Source organism: Puma concolor, chromosome E2, assembly GCF_028749965.1.
Source record: "Puma concolor isolate L17-30 chromosome E2, mPumCon1.1.hap2, whole genome shotgun sequence".
NCBI classification, from domain to species: domain Eukaryota; kingdom Metazoa; phylum Chordata; class Mammalia; order Carnivora; family Felidae; genus Puma; species Puma concolor.
In genome coordinates, this window is record NC_141681.1 from 28,228,069 (window position 1) to 28,233,614 (window position 5,546).

Genomic DNA, 5,546 nt, shown 5'->3' on the forward strand with positions numbered 1-5,546 from the left:
TTGGGGCACCTGAGTGGCTCAGTCAGTTAGGCATCTGACTTCAGCTCAGGTCATGATCTTCAGCTTGTGGGTTTGAGCCCCATGTCGGGCTCTGTGCTGACAGCTCAGAGCCTGGAGCCTGCTTCAGATTCTGTGTCTCCCTCTCTCTCTCTGCCCCTCCCTCACTCACACTCTGTCTCTCTCTCTCTCTCTCTCAAAAAATAAACATTAAGAAAAAAATTTTAGCATCACATGCTCAACCGACTGAGCCACCCGGGTGCCCCTGTATGTGTGTGTTTTTGTAATCATACGATATATATTCTTTTTTTTTTTTTTGTCTGCCTTCTTTCATTTTCTCTTAGCATAATTATTTTGAGATTCGTCCGTATCATTGCCTCTATCAGTAGTTTGTTCCTTTTATTGCTGTCGTATTTCATCCTATGTATACATCTATAAAGTTAGTAAAAAATGCAAACTAATATAGAGTGACAGGAAGCAAACTGGGGACTGACAGGGGTGAAGGAGGGGCAGAGGAGGGATGAGAGGAAGGGAAGAAACTGTGGAATGACGGACATGTTCACTGTCGTGGCTGTACTGATGAGTATACCTATGTCAAAACGCATCACACCATGCGTTTTAAATATGTGCACTTTGCTGTGTGTCAGTTACACTTCCATAAAGCTTTAGCATTGTGTGTTGCAAAACACACAATATCTACATATATAGTATTATATATGAACTGGCACTCATCCAACCTGTGATTTGATGAACAGTATTACTTAGTTCAAGGGCAAAGCAGGGATGGTATTTATGGTTTTTACCTTTAGTGAGTTGGCACTTTTGCTTCTGGAAAGATAAAGTAGTTCCACTTTTCTCTATTCCTCCCACTAAGTATAAGGAAAAACCCTGGAACTTATATGTAAAACAAATACAAGAAGACTCTGAAAAGCAGCAAGAAGAAGGCAGACAGGCTTGGGAAGGTGGGATCCAAGCAAGAACACAGTGGTGAGTTCCCTGGATTTTCATTTGGCCTCGTACATTGCACACTTGGAGCTGAAGAAGTCAGCAACCCGGAAATGCCAATGGGCACAAACAAACAACCAAAAACTCCAACAAAAGCCTACTCTGTCTAGCGAAAGGACCAAGAAAGGGGCATCCTGCCAAGACAGAAAACTTTGAGACAATAACCATCTACTCCAGCCAAAGACAAAAAACAAAACAAAAATTCTGTGGCCCCACCCTCACCCATACCAGTAAAGGCTCAACTGGGGAGCCTAGTCTTCAACCCTCAGCAGTCTCCCCCAGCCAACAATGGGGCTCCCCGGCTGCCATGCCAGTGGATACCACATGGGGAGCCTCAGCTTCCACTTGACCTGGCAATATCGAGGCACCCCTCTCCCTTTTCTCTGGGGCGGTATCAGGAAGTCTAGTGCAAAGTCACGACTTTCACCACCACCCAGTGGCAATGAGGCCACCTCCTAACTGCGGTGTCAGTAGAGGACAGCCCTGCCCAAGAAGAATGAGGACTCCTGCACCCCCACTTGCCAACAGAAGCAGAGCAGACAACCTAAACTTCTATCTTCACCTGGCTGTAACCAGGTGGTGGCCGCCCCCTACCACCTCCCCACCCCTCTGTGGGAGCAGAATCAGACAATGCCAGCTAAGACAGAAAGCTTAAATAAAATCTAGAGTCTCATACTATGAATGTGTCCAGATTTCAAAACGTCACTCATACCAAGAATCAGAAAGGTCACAGATGAATAAGAAAAGACAACCAATGAATTTCAACACCGAAATGACAGAGATGTTAGAATTGTCTGACAAAGCTTTTGAAGCATCCATGATTTAGAAAAAATGGTTGAACGAACAATCACAAATACACTTGAAACAAATGAAAAAATAAAAAATCTCAGCAAACAAACAGAAGGTGTGAAGAAAGCTAAATGGAAATTTTAGCTGAAATAAAATCACTGAAATAAAAAGTTTTTTATTTCAATCACTGAAATAAAAAACTCAGTGGGTGGGCTCAACAGCAGAATAAAGGAGACAGCAGAAAGAACCAGTGAACTGGAAGATGGAACAATAGAAATTGCTCAATTTGAACAACAGAGAGGAAATAGACTAGGAAAAAAAAAAAAAGGCAACAGAGCCTCGGGACTTGTAGGACTGTAACAAAAGATTTAATATTTGTTTCATCAGAGTCCCGGAAGGAGAGGAGAAAGAGGACAGGTCTGAAAAAGTCATTGAAGAAATGATGACTGGAAACATCTCAAATTTGGTAAAGGATGTAAACCTACAGATTCAAGAAGCTGAATGAATGCCAAAGAAGACAATCCAAACACAGCCACTCCAAAATTAAACTTCTGAAAACTAAAGATGAAGGGGAAAAATCTTGAAAGCAGCCAGAGGAAAACAACAGCCTAGGTATAGGAGGGAAACAATTGGAATGACAATAGATTTCTCAACAGAAACCATGGAGGTCAGAAGAAGAGGCAAAATATTTTTCAAGTGCTGAAAGAAGAAACTGGTAACCCAGAATCCCATACCCAGTGGCAATGTTCTTCAGGAATAAGGGAAAACCTAGACATTTTCAGATGAAGGAAAACTAAGAGAATTTATACTTACCCTGAAAAAAAAAGGACTAAAGGGAATTCTCTAAACTGAAAGAAAACAACAAAGGAAGGAGCTTTAGAACATCAAGAGGGATGAGGGGCGCCTGGGTGGTTCAGTCGGTGGAGCGTCTGACTTTGGCTCAGGTCATGATCTCACAGTTTATGAATTCGAGCCCCACGTTGGGCTCTGCACTGGCAGCTCAGAGCCTGGAGCCTGCTTTGGATTCTGTGTCTCCCTCTCTCTGCCTCTTCCCCAGCTCACACTCTCTCTGTCTCTCAAAAATAAATAAACATTTTTTAAAAATTGAAAAAAAAAAAAAGAACATCAAGAGGGATGAAAGAACACGGTAAGTAAAAACATGGGCAAATACAATCGTCTTTCTCTTCTTGAGTTTGAGTTTTCTAAACTATGTTTGACAGTTAAAGCAAAAATTATTACACTTCCTGATGCGGTTCTAAAATAAAAGGAAGAGAAAAATGGAAAGGCAATTAAATTATAAATGGAGGAGGGTAGAGGGATCTAGAGGGAGGTAAGCAGCAAGCAAAATCAGCAAACTCAAACTGGCAAACTCATCTGTGCCAGTAGACCGTGATAAGTTACAGACATGATGTAATACCTAGAGCATTCACTAAAAAGCTATACAAAAAGACACACTCAAAAACATAATAGGCAAATCAAAGTGGAATTGAAAAATGGTCAAATAACTCATGAGAAGCAGGAAAAAGAAAACATAGACATGAAAAAAGGAGCAGACAAAACAAAAATTGAAATGGCAGATTGAAGCTCTACTATATTAATAATTACACTAAATGCAAATGGTCTAAATACATCAATTAAAAGGTAGATATTGCCAGACTGGACTAAAAACCATGAACCAAGGGGCACCTGGGTGGCTCAGTCAATTAAGTGTCTGACTTTGGCACAGGTCATGATCTCACAGTTCAGGGGTTCAAGCCCCTCATCGGGCTCTCTGCTATCTGTCAGCTCAGAGCCCGTTTTGGATCCTCTGTCCCCCTCTTTTTCTGCCCTTCCTCTGCTCATTCCCTCCCTCAAAGTAAATAAACTTAAAAAAATCACAAACCAAATATATGCCATCTTTAAAAGATTCACTTCAAATACAATAATATAGACAGTTTGAATATTAAAAAATGAAAGAAGATATATCATGAAAACACTCGTCAAAGGAAAGCAGGAGTGCTATATTAATATCAACTAAAGTAGACTTCAGAAGAAAGAAAATTATAGAGACAGAGAGGGACAGTATATACAACTAAAAAGACCCTATAAAGAAGATATAACAAATTCTAAATATGTATGAACAAAAAAACAGGACTACCAAATATATGAAACAAAAACTGATAGGTCTGATGAGAAATGGACAAATCCACAATAATAGTTGAGGACCTCAACAGCCCTCTCTCAACTATTGATAGACAACTAGATAATCAGTAAGGATATAGAAAAACTCAACAACACCATCAGCCAGCAGGATCCAAGTGATATTTATATGACAATCCACTCAAGAAATTGAAAGCTTTTCCCTTAAGACCATGAACAAGACAAAGATGTCAGCTCTCACTACTCTTACCCCATATAGTATTGAAAGTTCTAGCCAATGCAATAAGGCAAGAAAAGGAAGCAAAAGGCATACACATAGGAAAGGAAGAAATAAAACTGTCTCTGTGTGCAGATGCCATGATTATCTCTGTAGAAAATCTCACAATGGTGCTGGAACAATTAAACATCTACAGTCTAAAGGGAAAAAACACAACATCAACCTACGTCTCATACCTCATACAAAATTTAACTCAAAATGGATCACAGACTTAAATGTAACACATAAAAATTTCGAACTTTTAGAATAAAACATAGGAGAAAATCTTCAGGATCAAGGGCTAGGCAAAGAGTTCTTAGACTTAGTACCAAAAACACAATCATCAAAGGAAAAGTCAATAATTTGAACTTCATTGAAATTTTATAATTTTACTTTGTGAAAGATCTTGTTAAGTGGATGAAAAGACAAGCTACCGACTGGGAGAAAATATTTGTAAAACACATATCCAAAAAAGGACTAGTATCTAGAATATATAAAGAGCTGTCAAAATTCAACAACAAAAAAAGCAGATAATCAAACTAGAACACGCACAAAAGACATGAAGAAACATTTCACTGAAGGAGATACACAGATGGCAAATTAGCACATGAAAAGATGTTCAACAACATCAACCATTAGGAAAATGCAAATTTAAATTGCAGTGAGATATCACTACACATTTATCAGAATGGCTTTAAAAAAATAAAAAAAGAAAAGTAGGGACGACTGTAATGCTGGCAAGGTTGTGCAGAAACTGGATTATTCATACATCACTGGTGGGAATATAAAATAGTATAGCCATTCTGGAAAACAGTTTGGCAGGTTTTTGTTTTTGTTTTTAACTAAATCCAATTATCATATGACCCAGTAGTTGCACGCCTAGGCATTTATCCCAGAGCAATAAAAACTTATGTTCACACAAAAACCTGTACATGAACGTTGATAGCAGCTTTATTCATAATAGCCCCAAACTGGAAACAATCCAGACATCCTTCAATGGATGTATGAATAAGTAAACCGTGGTACATCCATCCATACCATGGAATACTACTTGGCAGTGGAAGGAATGAACTATTGATACATGCAGCAACTTGGATGAATCTCCAAAGAATCATGCTGAGTGGGAAAAAAAAAAAAAAAGCCATTCCCCAAAGATTACATACTTATGATTCTAATTGTAGAACAGTCTGGAAATGACCAAAGTATAGGAATAGAGAACAGATTGGTGGTGGCAGGGACGGTGGGGGGAGGGGGAGCTGGTTAAGGAGGGGTGAGAGCGGGAGGGAAGTGGGTGGGGCCATAAAAGGGCAACAGGAGAGAGAGAGAGAGAGAGAGAGAGAGAGAGAGATCTTGGTGCTGA